Source organism: Patagioenas fasciata, chromosome 7, assembly GCF_037038585.1.
Source record: "Patagioenas fasciata isolate bPatFas1 chromosome 7, bPatFas1.hap1, whole genome shotgun sequence".
Lineage (NCBI taxonomy): Eukaryota > Metazoa > Chordata > Aves > Columbiformes > Columbidae > Patagioenas > Patagioenas fasciata.
The window spans coordinates 27,281,590-27,303,640 of NC_092526.1; positions in this window are offsets into that span (position 1 = coordinate 27,281,590).

Genomic DNA, 22,051 nt, shown 5'->3' on the forward strand with positions numbered 1-22,051 from the left:
TGGAAAAGGGAACTTGGCAAAGAAACACTTAACTCTGCCTCGTAAGTTAAGATACATTTATATTTTGAATTAGAAAAATGTGATCTGAATATAAATGCTAAAAGACATGTATCTTTTCCCTGTGTACCTACGTGACTTTCCATAAACACTTATGACACAGCTGTCAGTAGTATGAACGTAGCCAGGCAGCCAAGTCCCAGTCTATCAAATCCATCCAAGAGGATATGTATAGGAAAGATTAATATGATCTGGTTTTGGGGTTTTTTTTGTTGGGTTTGTTTGGGGGTATTTTTGGTACAAGAGCATGCACATGGTACCTTCATGTGCTGTATATATAGCACAGGAGCATCCAACTCAGAAGGAAGTTTTAGTCATGCAAAAAGGGAAAAATACTTTTCAGTCTGGATTCCTTTTAGCAAGCAAATTACTCCTAAGAGACACAGCTGCTTAAGACCCAAGAGTGTCACAGCTGTCAGCTTTCACTGATAGAGGTGTGAAACTGTGTTGTTATGGGTCCAACACAGGTAAGCTGTGTGAGAAGTCCTATACAGGGGGTTTTGTAGGGCATTGGAGCTATATTCTGAGGGGCTGGTGAGAACTGAGAGTATATACTTTTGAGCAAGGTGAATCCTAATACAAGTAAGTAAATGTTGAAGAAAAAGCTTGACAGGGTATCTTTAGCTCTGCATTTTAAGACAGAATAAAAAGTGAAAAATTAAAGAGTAGAAGTGAACAATAAAGGTAAAGCAGGCTTTTCACACTAATTCGAAGAAGAAGTGCATGCTTAAAAAATTGAAAAGTAATTGCCAAATCAAGAAGTTGCAATTTAAAGTGCAATATATATGGTATATAAAATATATCTTAGATTTGGACATGTACTGCTTCTCTTGTGTCTCAGCTTTACTGAAAATGTCTCTTTTTGCATATTAAGCAAGATGCCTCTATTAAAGCACAGTCAGGTAAAATTCCATATGCACAAGGAACACTTGCATTAATCAGTGCGAACTACCTCAGTTAACTACATAGAAACATATAAATTCTGCTAAAATCTCTTCACTTTTTGAATTAAGGAAAAAAAATCCTTCAAAACACACATTGTAAATTAATTTAACCCAGTAAAGTGGTCCATGGCTGAAGTGCATTTCCCAGCACTCTAAAAATCTAAAATCAAAGGCGGGGCTTCTTTTTTAGATTACTTACCTACTTAGTCTGGGCATTCCGTGAGTGATGTGGCATAGATTTTGTCATACTTGATGTAGAGTTTTTGCATGATGCATTGAAAGATGATAAATTCAAATATTCATGTTTTATTATCAAGTATGGCTTATTTTTTCTCTAGTCCTTCATTTCCCCATTCTAGAATTTCTTACAAAGGATTTGGGTTATCTGCAACTCCAAGCTTTTTTTCCTGCAAGGTCCAGGACTTTGATTCTCTTATCTCTTGCCTTATGCGTGCATACGAACAAAACCTGTTAACTAGCAGAAAGAGGGCCAGGAAAAATGAAAACATATTTTATACTTGTGTCTGCTTCGTTGCTTTCCTCCCTACAGAGAAATATGAGAGACTCATTCCATGCCTCTCTATTTGAAAGGCAACCATTCCCTGATTAATATTAAAAAAACAGGCTTTCCCAGGCGACAAAGCATCAGGTTACCAAAATAAAAATACAGAAAAAATAAAAGTGAGGACTGTGCAACCAGTGTCAGCACTATTCAACTATATCAGATCTGTGTTACAATATTTAAAACACTACAGTTGTATCTTTAATTGCTCAGTGTTATTATGTCTTCTAAAAGAGAAAATTCTCTTTGCACTCTAGCATAAAAGTGCCCATCATGAATTCTGGCTTGTCTTCTACAATGTGTTGAGTACAAGCATGTTATAGATAGAACAAGACTGTTCACCTATTATTGTTCGTCCTTGTGCATGCAGAGAAACTTCAAAAAATAAAACCAATTTTTCTGTTATTAGAGATATACAGTGAGCTGTCAAGATGAAAAGTTAATACATTAATGTGGCTGGTGTGAGTATACTACATTAAAACAGATGGCGAGATTGAAGCAACACTGTATACTAAATGCCTGTGCACAAAAGTAACGTCAATTCCTGTTTGTACTGTAGAACTAGAGATTAGTTTCCTGGTTGAATGATAGTTCATAAAGCTTCCAGCACCTTTCCAAATCATATTCACAGAATCAAATAACTGCTCATGATAATGAAGAAATTACATACCTAGTTGGTAATGTTATCATGCATTTAAGTCTGTTTATGAAAGTTCTGGGTGTGTCCTAGGAATGCCACTGAATATTTGACTCCATAAATCATGCAAACAAGGGAGAAGTATTTTTCTTTTTTTACTTATTTCCATGAAATGGCACATTACATGTATTTTGCCATTTGTAGGCAGCTATAGCAAAAGGACTGGATAGTGTATCTGGAAAATTACAAAACTTACTGATAGAAAGAATGATAGCTAGTTCCTTCCAGCTCCTGTATTAAAAACTTTGCATCCCCCCACCCACGCAGCAGGGATGCCTGGATGGATTACAGCCTCGTGCCTGAACAGCCAGAATGGGCTTCTGCGTTTCCAGTGGAGAGAGATCACTTGATGATATTCAAAAGATCAAGCAACTGCTCTGTTGGCAGACATGGTTACTTTCCGTGGCCTGGAGTATCTCCCAAACCCAAGCAGTACACCTGTCTTCTCTCCAGCCTTAAAACATTGCTTGGACTCTTCAAAGTGACAAGTGAGCATTAAGCATCACTGTGGAGAATAACCTAATTCAAGCTAAAGAGGTGGAGTGCTATTAGAAAATCACTGGTTTGTGTCAAACAGGGCAGATCCTAATAGGATCATGGATGTCATTCTTCTTCTTTCAGTTTTGAAGAGTGAATAGGGTTGACTCTTCTTGGAATCCAGAAATCCCTCCAGAGACATTAAATTCCAAGACATCTTTATCTTATTATATAACTAATAGGATCCAGCCATCCATATCAACATGAAATGTGCTGAACATGAAGAAAATAACTCCTTGCACTGTGAACAGGACTTTGTTTTGGACTTAGTGGCATCTTTCTGTGCAACAGCCTGCAGAGGATGTCAACTCTGATAGCCCTTGTTTTCTGAAAAATGTGAAACGCAGTTATCGTAAATGTTCTACTTTCAGTTTGGGGCTGTGCTACCCAAGCAGTCCCACAGAACAGTGTAATGGATGCACTTACTACCATCTCTTTTCTATTTGAAAAAAAAAAAAATAGATTTTGGTACATAAGATATATTCTGCCTGCAAAGTAGGAAAGAGAGTGCAGAGGAGCCCAGTTCTGTGGTAAAAATGATGTTGCCCTCCCTCTCAAGCCTTCATGTGGTAACAGGGTTTAGAAGCTTCCACCTCAACCCAAACAAATGCTGAAGAACATTTCTAAGTGCTCTGAGCATAATAATTGTCATGCAACAGCCATCTGTCCTGGTCCCTAAATGCCTAGCAGATTTGCATTGAGAGAGCTTTTCAGAGATCTGCAGAGGCTTAGGGTGCAGCTCCAGTTAGAACACAGTGGCCTGTGTGGTGGTTCCAGACACATAAACGAAGTGCAGGAGGACAAAGTACAGTTTAGTCCTCAGGCAGCTGAAAGTCAGGGTTTGGGCGCAGCACTGAATGAGTTAAGCTGTACTGCTCCTGATCAGAGCTGGAACAATTACTGTGCAGTGGTGTTGGATGTGCAAGCTTAAACCCAGAGGAGCTGTGAGCCTCATGCTGGGTGGGACACGTGGCTTGGCTTTGTCGGGGCTGTGCAACCTTTGTGCGCTTCTGTGTTTGCTGCCCATCAGAGTTCCTGTTGAGTCAAGGATGCTTTTAGTCTTTTAGCTTGAACTGCCCACAGCCAGGACTGAAAATGCAACAGATATCTTCACTCAGATTTTGTTCTATGTCACATTCTTTCCCTATTGGAAAGGTTATTTCAACATCTTGCTGATTTGTTGCATTTGCTTTCTCTTACTCACCATGTCTGCTCTTAGCACAGGGAGAGCCCATTGCTTTGCTTCATTAAGACACTTACAGTAACAACACTGACATCACTTTCCCAAGCTGTCTTAGGTGGAAAGCAGTGGCCGTGTGTTTTGTGTGCAGTATTCATTCTCTGCTTTTATTTAAGGGCAACTTTAAGTAATATTGTAGACTCAAATATAGACTAATTGGTAGCCCTACAGCCTCTTCCTAATTTGTAGACTCTTTGCCAGTATGGTTAGAACACTTCTACTACAAAACCTTTTAGTTCACCCAGCTGTTCATTACTCTGTATGTCTTATTGAACAAATTGCTTTTTTTTCAGGTAGCAAAGGTTCACCAAGATAACAATGGATTTTAATGTTTGATTTGATAGGATAAATCCTAAGAAATAATCTTTGCAATAATTTTATCATTGCAATTTTGAGTTTTTAAGGACTTTGCTTCTTTAAGAACTAAGACAATATTGCACAATATTTTTTTCAACTCTGAATCCTTATTTGCTTCCGTCCCGTTCTCCCCCCCTTCCAGGCTGCAACTGTAATGGATAATGAGCAAGTAGAGGTCTTTCTCCTGCTGCTGTCTGCTGGTCACTGACAATTCCACTTCAGTCTTCCATTCAAAACAGTGAGCTGCAGAAAATAAGTGTTTCCATGAGAAATAGACAGGGGAATATCTGTCATGGAAAACAAGAAATACCAGTAAATAAAGAAGCGTCAAAAAAGAAGTTGGCTATCCTCTTTTACTAGAGAAAGAAACAAAGAATATTTGTATCTCTCTATACCTAAGGTAAATTAAAGAGTGTGCTTTTATAAAAAACTTATCTAGTCCTATTGCTTTAGTCTTCCTCTTTCTGACCAAGGAAATAATATCCTTTTGTAGTGTCCAAAACTTTCAACTCTTATCCTACCATGATTAAACTCAGAAACAGTTATATCTTGTATGTGGTATTCCGTTCCAGTTTTACCGATCTGTTTTCTTCAGGACCATGTTTTTCACCCCAGAGAAGACGGACAGATGTAATTAAGGGGAGTCAGAGCAAATCCAGTCTGTGTAGTGCATAGGACTTGTTGCAGAGTGCAGGTAGCAAATAACTTTCTGCTTCTTTTTCCTTGCAATTTGTGAAACTATCAGAAGGGGAAATCTGATCATATGGTTACACTCGCTGCGTATGGAGGAGCTGTAGAGCAAATCAGAGTTTTGCTGAATCAGCAGGCAGTTCTCTAATGCTGTTACATCTGCTCCTGGTTTGTGGTTTGTTTGTTTGTTTGTTTTTTCAGGACAAGAGTTACTATTTATGCACAAGGAGGGCAATCAGGAGTCCCTAAATTTCTAGAAGTAATATGCTAAGGCACATAAAGAAAGGTCTGAAGGTCCCAAATATGAACTAACATGTATTGATTCTTGATAAAGGAAAAATTGGATGCTATATTTTGCTTCCGTTCCTTGTTACTGTGTCTTCCTAAGGAGATAAATTTGAATTCAATTGCAAAGATAATTCAAGTGGGGCTTTCAGTTTGGTATCTAGTAATCCAGTGTTTGGGGAATGTGATGCTCTCTCCTTTATTTGAAATTGAACTGTTTTTCTTACCAAACATACAAGATATTATTTCATCCTACAAGGCAATACCAATGTCAGAGTGGATGTTTGTATATTGAAAATGACCTGATTTTAAAAGTGGAAACAATTATAGCAGAAATTGACATTTCCTCATAGGATTTTATGATTCAGAACAACAATTCATGCCATATAAACAAAATTGTTTCCAGCCTAAGAGCATGTGTATCAGTTTTGTAGAATGATGATCCCAAAATGGAAAATGGAAATAAAGATTTACAGTACAAATGAATCCTTTATTTTATTTTCATGTTACTAATCAGAAATCGTATAGTAGGTAAATGTAATACATAATAAAAGAAAATAGAATATAATAGGTTTTGTAGCTTCATTATGCCAGAACAATATAACTTATATAAATACTTTATCTCAGCTAGAAAGTATTTAGCGTTGTTCTTAGAAGAGTTTTTGTTCTATGTAAACTAAATTGTGTATATAGAGCTATAGCATCAGTGACTGCATCAGTCCTGTTTTCTAAGGCACTGAAGTCACTCGGCAATATACGTGTCTGAAGCAGTGTTCAGGCATGCTGGAGCACTGGCAGGCAGTCAAGGTACTGAGCCTGACATGGAATTTCTCAGTGGCTGCACCCACTGGCAAGCTGTGTCTAGCTGGGCTCTTTCTCATTATTTTCTCCTGCTGGGGTCACATGAGGCCAGAAGAACCTGGCTCAGAACGGGCTCCTGCCTCACTTGACTGCAATGGGAAAAAAAGAGTGGAGAGGCCCTCTAGCACCTTGTTTGCCTCGGAGAAACCAACTGTCCTTCCACTTGACCTTGTGGATTTTGGGGAAATGTCTCATTTACATCCTTTCTTTAGCTTCCTCTTGCCATTTGTTTATCCGCCCTGGTGATGGGCATCTGTTCTTTACCACATCTCTTAATACTTTGGGAAGGTAAAAGGCAAGAATGGCCAATATCTGTTGTGCTCCCTCTTACTGATGTTTGTGGCATGACCTTATCCTTTCATACATGTGTAGTGTTCCTTCCAGCTCATATGGTCCATCTGTTGGACAGACTGCATCTTGCTGTTTATGTGAGTTTCACTGCCTATGCAAAGAGTAAGGCTGGAAGTGAATAATGGAATAATTCTGGCTTGCAGTGTGTTCTGGGTGAGCTTAGTAGCAAGTCCATGATTTGTGCTAGAGCCTTTATCAACTCTAAGAGATATCAAGCCTTGTTGGTGGAAAGTCTGCAAGGACCTGAATATATCTCATAAAATGAAAAAGCTGTAATAGCTAATTCCTGTTACTATTTTTTTTTTTCTATTTTGATTTATGTTTTAACAGTGACTTATTTTGCACTTGTCTGATAAATTAAGAATGTTTTGCTACTTTCTTTCTTACAGACCACAGTCTCCTGATGAGCATATTTTGGTATGTTCACTCACTGGATCTCCATTAGTGTCCTGTAAGTTAGGTGTTTTAGTTCTTCAGATGTCGTAATTCTCCTTTCAGTAGGATGAACACCAGAACTGCATGGAGTGTGGTAATACCACAGTGGTGAACTATCGTATCTAGCCACAGGAAGAGCTTCTCCTGATATTCAGTATTTCTTTCTATGCCTCTGTTCCTACAAACTTTATTACCATAAGCCGTTCTGCATCATATTTTCCATAATGTAATTCCTAAACTGTAGGAGTGTCTTGCCTATCCTGTTCATAATTAATTATGTGATTAGAGGATAGTCTTCTGGAAATTATATGCTGTAACTTTGATGAAGTTCCCTTCTGTTCCTGTTACTGTGGTAGAGCCTGTGTATAGACTGGAGAGGAGAGGATGTGCTGGGGTGAAAGTGGGAGAGTGCAGGAGTGGGAAGTGCTTTTATAGAGAGATAAACACTCAAATGACCTTTTGGAGGACAGATCCCTGCAGAATGTCAGCAGGATGAAGTATAATGTATAATCATTTTGGTTTTCAAGATGTTCCTTCTAAACATGATAAATAATAGTGTTTATACTACTAAAGAAATAGTTATCTATGAAAGGGAAAACTTTTAGGATTAACATCTTTTAAGATAAATTAACACTCTCTTAAGAGGAATTTGGAAAATTAGTGGATTTGTGTGTGTCTCACTTTTGTTCTTATGGTCTATGGTACTGTTTTTTCTTTATAGGTGAGTTACCTGTCACTGTTCCACTTTGGGCGTGAGACATACGTGCAACAGGTTCTTACAGACATTAACATAATTACACCATTCTCACCAAAAGGTCACTAGAACCAACAGGGTGCAATTTGTAGCCAAAAAAAATCCTGTTCAGTTTGTAATGATATTTGGGTAAAACACAGACCTTCACGGCTCAAGCATCCAACCATTCTGAATGAAATATAAAAAGAATAATTTAAAAGAGTTTGTTTTCAGGAGGAAGCTGATATTCAAACTGATGAGAATAATACAGTTGTTTCAAAAGTTTGTTTTGAGTAACCACCACTAAATAGGGTTAACTACCTTTGAAAAAGTGGAGATGCTTCTGAACATGCTCTCACATCCCTGGGTCCCCCAGAGCAGCGTACCTGGGCAGGGGGATGAGCAATGGCCGCTGTACTGGCCCTGTAATTCTGTAAATATCTAAGCCACGCTCCAGTGAAAGCACAGTATCTTCAGCTCCAGTGCAGATGTTTTCCATACAGGAAACCTCTAATCCAAACTTTCCCTGCTCTCCTCTTGCTGGCCTCACATGGCCTCATCATGCTCTTTGCTCATTCTGAAACAATTATATACTTTTGAATGGCAGCCAGACCGATTACAGCCTGTGTTTTTCAAAAATTAGCCAATCGTTCTGGCGCTTGCGTTTAACAGGACATCCAAATCAGCCAGGCTGCAGGTAGAAAATAATTCTTATTAATGAGTGTAAGTACGATGATCCACTAAGGAAATCCTGTTTCTTCCTCAGCCGTATCCCATAGGAGCCACACTCAGGCACAAACCATATATATGCACGTCTTTATTCATACTAGAAAACTTCCATTACTTTTGGAAGATAGAGAGGATTTCATGAAGGAGGTATTTGCCAAAGCATTTATCTGAAGCGTTTCTACTTTTGAACAAAAATCAAGGTGAACCTTAAAAGATGCTGTCCAGCACTTTGCTTGTGTTATACCTTGTAATGCCCAATTCAAACAAACCTGTTTTCCTGTGATGAGATGTTACATTCTTGCTTTGAAGTGACAGGATGTCAGAACTACATGAATTGCTTTAAAAGTTTAATAGCAGAGCTGAAGTAACTTGTCGTAAAGGACGTGTATGTTCCTTGTGTTTGCAGAATTAAGAGGCAGCTTTGAATTTTTTTCTCATGCCAAAACACACAGGAAAGCATGCATAATTTACTGGAATACAATGGGATAAGGGAACCTTCTGAAGTATTTTATTTAGATTTTTGTTCTGGTTTATATTTGCTGCTCTTTTTTGGTGTGGTTTTCTGACAATTGGAATGGATCTGAACTTAGGCTTCTCCAAAATTCATGGAGCCTAGTCTGTGTGTCTGTGAGCATGTGTGTGGCATTAGTGGCTTAGCTATGTTGTCTTGATCCAGAAAAAGAAAGTTTTGTACATATAAGTTGATAAATTTAAAAAATACTTTGAAGGTGACTAGGAGTAATCTTAACCCCTGAATGATTGAAAAGACCCATTTAATATCCACTATCAATCATTTTTTTTTCTTTGCAAATGTGCTCATTTTGTGGCTTAGTTAGAACAAACTAGTGGTTTATTAAAAAGTGCAAACACCCCGCATTTGTTCTCTCCTTTCCATGTTATGCAGAAACAGAACAGCACTATTATGTTTGTAATTACTCCCACGGAGATTCCAGGACACTAGAAAGAGAAGATCTACATTAAATATGGGTCATAAAACACATCTCTAATGCATAGCCCCCTTTGAAATTCTCTCACACCTCTGGGCTGCGTCTATGTGAGTAAATCCAAACATGCCTGGGAACACTTCCCAGCACTGGGCTGTGAACGTCTGTGCCAGTAACCAGAACTTTCCCTGGTGTGAATTCATCCTTATCCAAACAGTGCTGCACCCGAACAATTCTGGGGCACATTTTGATGTTTGTGCTGGCCGTTCCCTGTAGGCAGCCCTGGAACCTCTCCTTTTGGAGACTGAAAGCGGTTAGACATCTAGCATTGACAGAGGCCATCCCAGCCCACTTGGCCTTGGGGCCCAAACGCATTCTCAGGCAAAGCTTGTTTGCTGGGGCGAGCAGAGACAGAGGGGCTACTAAAAGAAACAGTAGACACTGATAATTCCCTGGACTTTTGGCTGTCATGGAAGGATGTTGTGGAAAAAAAAGCCCTCTCATCTCTCAGATAAGGAGCATCTGCTCATTTGTGATTTTTAAAATATCAGGTGTCATACTTGAACTAATGAACTGATACACCTCTAACTTAGTTGCAACCAGTCTTTTATTTCTGAGAGCACGTTTGCAATTGAAATAGTCCCATCTCTGCCTCTGTCCCAGTTCATTTCATTTTTCCACAGAAACTTAGGACATCTTCTATTAAAAAATGGAAGAATAAAGAGACTTATCACAACTTCATGTCTAAAACAAATAAGAAAAAACACTCTCAGAAATCAGCAAATAATCTAGTCTTTGATATAACCAAGGAAAGTGAAGATATAAGACGATGATTTAAGTTATACATTAATAATTTAAAATTTTTGTTATATACAAAATTCTGAACTGAATTCTAGTTTAGTGACATGGAATAATTTGTACCTCAGAGGCTGATGCAATTAACAAAGGTATTTTTGATAGTGGAAAAGTCAAAACACAGAAGTGCAAGAAGGAGAATTTATGGAGCAAAAGGAGCGGGTTCCTCATGCCAGCCTTCCTTCAAGAAAAGACACGGAGAGAAAGGTTTTTAATCAGTAGCAAAAACTTAAAAAAAAAAAAGAAGAAAGAAAACCCAGAGACCCAAAGCGTAGGAGTTGCGCAGTTCTGCTGGCTGGCTTCCAGACCAAGGGGCAATCAGATGCCTTCTCCTCCCATGAATTTACTTGGTGCTCGCAGGAGCCAGAAACTTGGGGGCCAGTAGCAGTGTTAACAGCGTAAAAGGTCTTCTCAGCAAAGTTGTATTCAGTCCTTTTTCTTTTTTTCTTTTTTTGACTTTGGACAGCTTTCTGCCAATTCGCCATGCTTTATTTTCAGGATATATCAGGTTTGCTGATTTCTACCTTTCACAGTTTTCTGTCCTTCATATCTTTTATTACTCCAGTTAATTATAACTCTCTTATCCCAGGAGAATTATTTCCTCCTTGATTGCTCTTCCGTAACTCCTTCCACATCTTCTTCCTAATCTGGGCCTATCATGACTGCTCTTCTGCACAGAACTCTTTATCCAGGTTTCGTTTCTCAGAAGTAAAAGAATGACATTTCAAACAATTTGTTTAATATTTTGTAAATAATTTATTCTACTCTCTGCCATGTTACCCCTCACACACACTCTTCATTATCTGTTTAGTTTATAAGTGCTTTTGTGTAATCTCTCTCTAAAAATAAAATCATTATCCACAAAATCTCTTTTGAGGTCTTCACCAATAGAATAGTGATCGATAACACGTTGGAATAAGTCAGGAGTGACTCTGTGAAATTCGAAAAGGAGCAGTGTTATGAATATTTGTTCTTAGGCACGTAATATGACCTAGCATATCTGTTGCCTCTTAAAACTGGAATGTGGGATTCGTGGTCCACAACTTGTTCCAGTGCAACAGAGAAATGATCTTTGCTTTGTCTAAGGAGTCTGTCACAACAACTGCTGTGAACTCACTATTGCATGAGAGAAACCATTGCTTGGGGTTTGGTTTAATAGGCACCCTATAGGTATTGCCCTATCATGCAAGTTTTGTTTTCAATAGAAAGGAGCAATTGAGGTAAAAGAACTTTATGACAGCAGTTTTCCAAATGGGAGTTATTTTTTAAGAGTAACATGTGTGTGTATTGCCTAATGCAAGCTAAAATGTGATCTTCTTGAGTAGAAACCACAAACTGAAAAGTAGCCCTGTATGACTGAGCATTGTTGGACTGTATTAAGCCCAGAGACACCAAGCACCTGGCATCTGGTATATATCTGAGCATTTGGCTTTGGCTCTCAGCAATATCCGGGAAACCGCTGGGAGAGTTCAAATGGTTGTGACATACACCATAGCTTGGATGACTACTGGACAAAATTCTTCATCTAATTAAACCCTGAAATTCTGCTGATGTTAGGTGTGTGTAGTGAATGACAGTAACATTTCCCCTTCGGTCCCAATGGGAAGTGTTTCCATTTCCAAGATGAAATAGATACCAAACAGGGAACTCCCCATTAAAGAGATTGGCTGTCCATAATGACCTAAAGTTCTACCAGGTTAGGTTTGTGCTCCCTACCACCTTTCTGTTGGATGGTTATTAATAGTACTGAAATTTGTCCTTGTATGTTTTTCAATAATGATACTAGGTCAAAGTTAACTTAGCATTGCTATCATAATAAACCATCTCACCATGTTTTATTGTAACAGTCTGAACTTGGTGTGTGTAACAATGTCTCTTTACAATGATGATTATTTTTTGAGTCAATGGCTGAAATAGTTACAAATGAAAGAACAGGAACTGCAGCAAAGGAAATATGGCACAAATGCCCAACTCTTACCTTACTGCAAATAAAACTGTGATACATCCCAAAAAAACAGCTGGGCATCAGATGGAGGGAGCAACAGTCCCACCTGTGGAAAGGTCATAGGTCCCATGTATTGACCAAATAGGCTATGGCAACCTTCCCTGTATAGACATCTCTGTTCTGGCATCACTGAAATCTGTAATGCTGTCAGTTCTGGGGTTTCCCGGAACAATACAACTCTCCAGGAGGTAGTCACTAACCAGAAATGTTCCTAGAGTAATGGAAAAAGAGAAAAATGTATCTATACCTTGAGATGTCCAAATGGATCCTTAGGATTATGTGGATAACTGGGCAGCAGTTAAGGACACCTAAATACTGTTGTAGCTTCTGCCCGGCATCACATTACCTCTCCTTGGCAAATACAGTCGTCCAACCTATATGGCTTTACTTTCCCCGGTTGCCATGTTTCAAACTGACTTTGCTTGACTGCTACTATTTAAATTATTGTTTCTTTCTTGAACTCAGGTGATCTTACACTTCAAAGTGCTTCTGTACTTGCCTGAAGTTGATTCTGCTTTACTGAGCACAGCTGCCTGGAGGATCTTATACTTAGAAGCTTCCTATTAGGCTTGCAAAATGGCACTGCATATGCTAGGATATGTACTTTTAGCAGTAATAATTATATTTTGTGGTTCTCCTGTTTAATGATTCACTTGACCTTTTTTAACTTGGGATTTTTAGTTTGTATAAAGAATAAAAAAGCTGTATTTATATTAAAAAAAAAAAAAAAAGTACAGCCATGTGCTTCTCAGCTGGTCTGTTTGGCACTAGCCAGATTGCCAGGAATGGGAGAAAAAATTACAGTGAGAAATCACTTGAAGTCTAAAGGTCACCATAGCAAGCAAAATTGCCAAGCAGTTACCTGTTTGACCCTGACCAGGTGGTATCATTCATTCTTTGTAAGGATGCACTCTCTAAGGCTCAAAGGCAAACCTGATCATTTCCAGTGCTGGCTTAGCCAGCAGTGAGCATGTTGTCAGCTGACTGAGGGCGAAGTCTCAGCTTTATTCCAGTTGGAAAACCCGTGTCTTTCAGTCAGAGGTGGAAATTTGTTGGCGTAAAGGGAACTAGTAAGATAAATGCAAATTTTCTCTTGTTCCCTCTGCTTAGTTGTTTATGATTTTCAAGTTTGAAAGGCAGATTCTTCAAAACAAATAATTCTTTTTATTTGAGTCAATTTATTCAGCTGCTGTAATGAGGCGCCAAGAGTAGAGATGTTTAACACACATTGTTCAATTAATGCAGGTGAGGTTTTGCTAAGGTTTTGGAATCAGATGTTAGGAGATTCTAAACTAAGCTTATTGTATAGGTTTAACAAATAGACAATTGTAGGGCTGCTTCTAGCTTATGTCCTTTAGAGGACTAGTGAAAAAAAAAAGCTTCAGGTTAGGGCTAGCAATCAAATGAGGGTCTGTGCTTGAACTGACAGGGGCCTCAAAGCTAGATTTTTTTTTTTTTTTTTTCATAATGGGATTATAGCTTTCATTTAGGACTCAAGGAGTTTATTCTGGCCTGTGATTAAGGTTAAGGCTGAGTGTTAGGGTTAAGCTTAATGCAGACAAAAAACAATATGTAGCTCCATATGAAGCTGCTTCCCTAGTTTTAGCAGTGTCAAAATATTGGACATATAATTAGTTCTGTTGCCCAGAGAGGATGCTCAGCTAGGTTCAGATTTGTGTTTTAGCTGGCACTGTTCAAGGAGCTTGAACTACATACAACTGAAATATGTTTTGCCCTCAGAGAAAAAGAACTATTGCCAACAGAAACACCCTAATTAGGTTCTTTTAGTTGCCAAGAATTTCAGTTTATAGGAAAATCAATTTGTTGCTGAGTTGAAGTTAGGATTCAGATATGTCAGGTGCTGCAGAACTATAACAGCATTCAGGAGAACAGCTTTCCACATAGATAAATTGGGCAAGGACCGCTTGGCTGGATCCTGTCTCTCTAGCTTACATTTAATACAATGGTTAAAGACTCAGGGCAGCACCGACATAACTAGGATTGTGAAAGACTCGAGAGTCAGTGGAGGTGGATTTGAGCCAGTGCTGAAACTGGGTCTTATGACAGCATAACTGGTTCATGGATAAATACAGGATAATAACAATGGGTCAGAATTTCACTTGATAGGGGAATTATGAATTAAGTTTTGAATTAGCAACACTGTGTTGTGGCTCATGAATTTTAAAGTGGTAATACATGTGGGTTAACTTCCAACATCAGCAAGGGCTGATTCTGGGGGGCTGGGCATCAGTGAAACAGATGTTCCTAATGCAGGCTTAGTCATAGCTCCTTGGCTTTCCTTTTGGTCATTTCTGGCTGACCAGAGAATTTAAGCTCGAGGTTAGAGGTAGCACTGGCATGTAGCCTAGAACGTCTTAGGAATCAGTGTTACACACTAGACAGCTAGCACTGGGAATTTCATGCAGGAAGGAGTGTCTGTGATTCACAAAGGTCTCAGATACCTTGAGTCTTGATGGGGACTAATGTTAGGCAATGGGCTAACGTGGTCCTAGTGAAATTGGAGATTTAGGAGTGGTGCTGAGAGGGCCAGGAATATTTGTGTCAGGCTGGGCTAGCAGTAGTTGCCATTTTCTGCACGTAGCCAACTTTTGTAATTTCTTTGGTGAATCTAGAAGAAAGTGCCTGCTGTTTTCACTAGAAACATTGCTGTTTGGATATGTGATTTTCCCTTCACAATGCAGCAATTTTAGATTTTATCTAAATGTAAACCCTCTTCAAAGGGTCAGTTGCAGAATTATGTGAAAAATTTCTGATGTATCAAATAATTATTAATGACTTTTAGTATTACAGTTTTTACAGAGTTAAATTGTGTTATAAGAGCAGATGCTACCTAGTAACACAGAGCATTAGGGGCAAATTTGCACTTGACAAAAGTTTATTTCTAGATTCTTTGTGTGGGTATTGTATTTTTGTATTTGCATGTGTTAGTATTACTATGCTGGATGGGTGATGGAGCAGAGCACTCACTTCCATATGAGAAAAATGGTAGGCTCAGGAAGCAATTTTGAGAAAGGAGTTTGGATATATATCCTCTTCCTATTCCTAGAATAGACAGAAACAATGCAATTTAAAAAGCAACAGCAGCAGAGTTCTCACCATAATCCCTTATCACAATAAACAGAGTTATCTTGTTTCATGATTTAAATTTGCACCAATAAACAGACTATGAGTTCCCACAAGAACATGCCCAAGGCAGTCCTCCACAGTTTAAAAATCATCCTAAAAAATTATCTGAGAAATGCCCAAAGTACAGGAATTTTCAAACCTGCAGTAGTGACCTCTGAGCTCTTGGTATTTGTCCTGCAGCCTAAATTGGACAAAAACACACGATATGCCCAAATTGTACTTACTGAGAGACCTTGAGGCATTTAGGCATCTGAGAGTAGTGCAAGACCTGTCAGGAGGGAGAGGAGATAAAGATGATTTCTTTAATGCCAGCTGTTTCTTGAAGTGTGTTAGCTGAACTATTGAGAGTAGGCTGCCTCAAAATGAGGTACAGATCGAGCTTTCAAATCCAGTAGTGAAAACAGATACAATTTGCAATCTGCCTTGAAATCTGCCTTAGCATTCAGAATATTTTCTACCTTTGTTAAATGGATGGGATAAGTCCAAAAAAGATCTGCTTTTCCAGTTGCTACAAAACACCAGCCTATGTGTACTTGAAATAAATGATTCAGTAACCAGCACATGAACTCTATTTCTTAATAAATGCCCTGTTCCTGTTATGTTGTTATTTTATGGGTCACAGCTACAGTCCATCTATTCTCTGTGATGTTTGGAGCTAAAAGCAATTTTTGAAACAGAACTTTCAAAAAAGTTACTTGAGTGTCCAGGCCTTGCCAAGAGCCTCACTTTTGTTATTGAACAGGAGGCAGATTTAACATTTGCATGGTTCAGTAAAAATGAACACAAGCAGAAGATGTCAAATCAAAAACAATCTTTATGATATCCATAAAAATGATGTTCTTTTCTTCTATGATACATTTACAATAGTCTTTAAGTGCAAACTTTGTTCCTATCCCAAATGAACAAAACTATAAATCATAATAATTCTCTTATACCACAGAAACTTTTCACGTAATTCTACAGCTGGCCCTCTAAAGAGTGGTCAAGTTTAAATGAAGGCTGCAGGTACTTTAAAGAAATTATCATGATTTCACACTTGGGAAACTGATGTTTTACAGCCATTAAGCTTGAAAATTAAATTGGCCAAAAAATGGTGTAAGCAAATTCATGAATGTTTTGTAAATAAATGTCTCATTTTTTTTCATCTTTGATTTTCCTTAAAACGTATATCATGTGCAAATACACAGAAATGGTACACATTTCATACTCCAAATCACTCTTTTTCTGGATCAAATGGACTCAAGGGACTTCAGAGAGCAACAGTTCATCCTGACTACCCTGGCAGATGTTTGTAACTAGTCCTGTAAGACTTTTATGACAGGGTTAGACTGTTGCCTCCCTGTGCTTTTGTACTCTGGGAAACCTTAATCTATAAATTGCTATGCCTTGGTTCAAAGTACCAAATGAGTAGTAATTTTGGAGAGTCTTTCAATTCTAGATGGTTCAGCATGAGTCTGGGAAGTAGGAGCCTTTATTGTAGGTAAATAAATCTCTAAGCGACTTCATGTGCAAAACCTATTATTCCTATGCAACACATGATGAAAAGCACAAGTTCAGAGTTTCTGCTGAGTACAGTCTGAGAGGTCAGGGCTGTACAGTTTGGGGTTCAGAAATATTGCCAAGCATCTCACCATAACCTGACTGTATCCCTTTTACTTAATTTTCACATCTGACAGTAGAATATTACATTACCAGACACTTTTGATAGCAGCAAAAGATTCCCTACTATGACATCCAGTTTAAAAGAGCACATGAATGGCTTCAAATTAGTAGCAATGTAATTTGGGGTCTCTTTCTCACTCATGTAAGATCCATTCCTGATACTTCTAGAACTGGGGCTGGGGTAGATCTTCATGTTTGCCCAAGAAGGCCAAAGCTGATGTGAATTAGGCAATGTTAACTTGTGAAGTAGAGAGAGGAATCCAAAGTATTCCCTATGCCTAAAAAAACCCAAAAAAACAACAACTTCAGGTCCTATTAACTTCCATGTATTTCATGTTTCCTGTTTCCACTGTAGCATTTCTGGTTGTGTTCACTCTAATATGTCCTCAAAACTTTCACAGAACATTGACATTCTGACTTTTTATTTCAGAAAAAAAAAAAAAAGCATCACTTTCTAAGATTCACATCTAATATGAAGTTTCTGACCCTAAGGATGTCCAGAATACTTCTAAGTATTTGTAGCCTCAGAGTTTAGAACAAATTGAAGGATGCAAAAAAATGCTTTTTACTCCATCTATTATAATTTTATTCTGTTTGATTTGGGATGAAATCTTTTATCATTTTGAAGACACTATGGTAAAAATGAAATATGTTGAGAGTGAAATGCAGAAGTAAATTAGATGATTGTTAGATGCATGAATAATGCTCTTGTTGGCAATAGTGGAACTATTCATATGTATAAGATTTGGGTCATAAAATATCAGTGTGGGTGATAATTAATTGTAATGTTGCAAAAATTCACATAGATGATCCTTACAAAATAGGTCCTATTATAGGCTAATTTTTCAAAATCAAACTGTTTAGAATTTTCTGTATTTCATTCTGGTATAAAATGCTTCGGATGTTGCTAAAATACTCTTGTCTTCCTTAGAACCTGAATTTTATTTCCTTCCCTACTCCCAAACATGCAAGCTCCTTGTATGCGAAGCTTCCTTCTTTTCCAAACAATTTTGTGGCATTTGGCCTGCCTTCTGTATTTTGTGTGTTAAGATGATGGCGTGGCTAATAGTAATGACTTCAGTTTTTCTATATCTGCACACAAAGCCAGTACCTTCAGTAAAGCTCAGGGGAATTTGACAGTCAAGTCCCAATAAATTTCGATAATCACTGGACACAGAACTGGCTCAGCTGCTTTGAAAATCCTAAAAGGTTTATAATTCTCTTTGCTTTTACTAAGTAAATCTAGTGGTCTTCTTAAGTGAGATGTTTAGAAATGAACCGAAACACCTGTTCTAAATGGATCTAAATATTCCAAAAGTCTAGCAGCATAGCTCTTGAAACAGTGCACACGCTTCCTTTTCCATTACTCCTCCCATTGCGAATGGAGTGCCCAAAGAGCCAGCAACTGAAGTCAATGGAAAGTGAAGATGCTGAGCAACTCTGTAAACAAACTCTCACAACTCAGTGAGGTATTCCCAAAAATACATCCAAATATGTGGGGTTTGTTTGTAGAGCGTCTAAATGCTTGATGAGTGATGCCGACTCTAAATGCAACTGCGGTACACAGTAGAATGAAAGGCTATATGTTAGCCAAGGGATTCACGCTGTCTCTCAAACTCAGGTACATAGCAGCAGTAACTGTAATGTGAGAGGAGTGAGACTTCGGCATGTAAAGCAAAGGCACCAATAGCTGTGAATGCTCGTTACTTCCAAAGCAAAACTATAGCAGAACATGACTCAATGTTTGTAGCAATTTTCACTTGTTTTTTTTTTTTTTTACTACTTACTTACTGTATGCTCTAGGATATATTCATGTCGATTTGTGTGTTCTGTCCATTTTCAAAAGTGTTACATTGTTTTTGGAGTCTCAGTGCTGAGTATTTCCATGAGTTAACTAATTAGACCGTTTTTCAAATTAAGTACTAAACCAGTATTTTTCTACTTAATTGAAAGTGCTTTTTTTTAAACTTTTTATTTTTAAGAATGCATGTAACACATTCTACTTGTTTTATCCATCTGCACCAAGTTCTTATATGATGTTCCACTTAGCAAGCAGTTATTTTAAAGCCAGGATTTTAAAGGGTAGTTTCAGTCATCTGTTACAGCTGCAAATGCTTAATTGCTTCAATGGAATAAACCTGGTTCAAAATACTTCCGAATCTTAGCACTCAGAAAACAGTTTCCCCATTCTGATTGTCATATATTGACAAACCCATTCCCTCAGCAGCTATCAAATGGTGTATCTGAATGGACATGATCAAGTATCTCTGTGTGGGAAACTTATTTACCTTCTTTCACCTATTCTTGACCGATGTACTTACATTCCTACAAAGACTGAGGAGACACAAAGCAACACCCATGAAAGCAATCAATCCGATGGAGTGCTGGGACTTCTAAGACACAGCTGTGCATGGAAACCAAATCTGAAGAATGGGGAAAAATTATGCTGATAAGAAAATGAATTATATCGGTCCTTCTTCCCTTTACAATTCCTGATTGTGTGAGGTGCTGGACTATTCTGAGAGGACATTTTTAGGGCAGAGATGAGATGCAGTGTGGGTGGGAGAGCTACGGGACGCCAACTTCTCCCACCGTATCTTGGCTTCTGTGGCGAGCTAGTCAGCTGCAGATTCAACTCATGCAGAAAAAGAAAAGTACATTGATTCAGGCCTAGGTCCATGACTTAAAGTGCTATTTTTTTTCTGTATGTTCAGGGGAACCTGATAATTTAACTTTGATTTAATGGCCCTACTGCTCTGACCTCTCCACACATGTTATGACTCAACTAACTTAGGATACAAAGATCATAAGATTGTACAAGCGGTTTATGTCCTCTTTGACTGTAAAGTTGCTGAACATGTGCTGTGAAACTTTGATACAGTTTGCATGGCAAAACATTTTCTATTAAATAAAATAGTAAGGAATCTGATCTTTCAGTTTGAAATTGTAGATGTAACATTTGTGGTTATATGGTTGTATAAACTTGAAGAGAAAACAGATTTTATTTGGAGTTTCTGCAAATGGCAGGCAGACACAAGGCACTTGGGGAATGGAGCACTGTGTCTGAAGCCTTTCCTGCTTGATCAGTGGCGGGGAGGGAGCAACATGCCTTTTACATGGTGCCCAAGGAATCAGATGTAGGATGTGAGGGACACCAGTTGAAGAGCCTCCTAAGCCAGAGGAAGGTAGAACTATTTCAGCTCTCTTGTTTCACTCCAAGAAGGAATACAAGATCTGGGGTAGCAAAGAGCAAGACTGGGTAACAGTGCTTCCTCAGCCTACAAGTGATGACACTCACCATCATGGTGAGAGGAGCAGCTTTGGGCCAGCTTCAGCCTCAAGGACATTTTCTGCACCTTCTGCTCTTAATGGGACATGTGCAAGGGATTGGCACTGGAGCTGAAGACTTTTCCTGCTAGCAGACTCATTACTTGGCTTCCTTCATGCTTAGCTTTGCCTCTTGCAACTTCCCTCTCTAAAAAGAAGACATATATTAAATAAGAAAGCTAAGGTTTCATTTGGCTTGCCTACCACAGAGCTTGCCCATTTGAAAATACTTTTGCTGCTATTGAGTTTTTCCTATCTGTTACAGTTTTCACATCTCACTATTTCTTCCAGATAGCTGTTTCTCATAAATTATGCAATGAGAGTATGACTCAAAATAAGGACAAGTAATATCCTCCGAAGAATTCATTTGAGGCTTTAACTAGATCATTCTTGTTTGAGGCCATATAGATGATTATTTTTAACGTGCCCCATCAAAAATAGCCATGCTGCAGAATGTCTAGGGAAATGAAGAAAATCTTGACAGCCTGGCTAACGCATTTTGTAGTGGAAAAATCACAAAAACTCATTGAGGAGGAAGCTATACCATGAAAAAAAAAAAAAACCAAAAAGCAAATCTTCTAACAGCTGAGAGGATGAAGGAGTCAGCTTTCAGAAACCAATAGGGTGTAATTCTTCAATTCTGCTCTGCAGATCTCAGGATAAAATCTTGTCAGCCTCTCTCTGGGAACGTACAAGAGGAAGAGAGGAGGAAGAAAAGGAAGCATTCTATCTACAACTGTCAGAAAGAAATGTACTAACTCATTTTACATCAATCTTCCAGAGTTGGAGCTAAGAAGAGAAGGGTAATTTTACAGTGCAGTGAATATTTCACCCATCCATTATTTTAATATTCCAAAATGCATTGTAGGGCTTTAGAAGAGGGCTGTTTAAGTGCCATCTGTATAGTAATCTGAGCACAGTGAACTGAACTGGACCCTTGCTGATCACAAATACAAGTTTAGAAGTCCAGAAAAACCCCAGTGTCAATTGCAGTATGCAAAAAAAAAAACAGAGGAAAATGACGTACACATATCTCAAAGCAAAACATAATTCAAATAATTTAGGTACCATTTTATAAATTTGTTTTCTATTGCTCTTTTGTTTTCCTTGGCTGCAGAAGAATATTCTGTTCTGCCATTAAATTTGCTAGTTAATCAGTACTCTTCAATAGCTTTCTTTAGTAAGAGAGATAATGGTGTATGTTTAACAGCGGATGTAGGGACCTTGGCCTGGGGAGCCATGAGCATTGCTCAGTGAGTATTTCCATCATGGGTTTGACTCTGTTTCTCTGTGCTGATTCAACAGCCTATCAAACAAAACATTTCATTATGTAGGCTCCATGGGACATGTGGGATACAGAACAGACAGCATAAAAGGATAGGAATACTCCATTATTATTTTCTTATTATTTTGCAGTTACAGAACATTTGGCAAATTATGGTACACACTGTTGCAAGGCAGATGCTATAAATTGAGTCAGTATGATATATATATATATATGGCTGCCAAGGAGCTGTTTAAGTATATTTTCACTGTTTCGAGCAAAAATAACGAAACAAGTAAAGACATCCTGAAGTAATTATGTCATTTGGAAGGAAAATATGGCAGGGAATTTTAAAACATACGTGCGAAA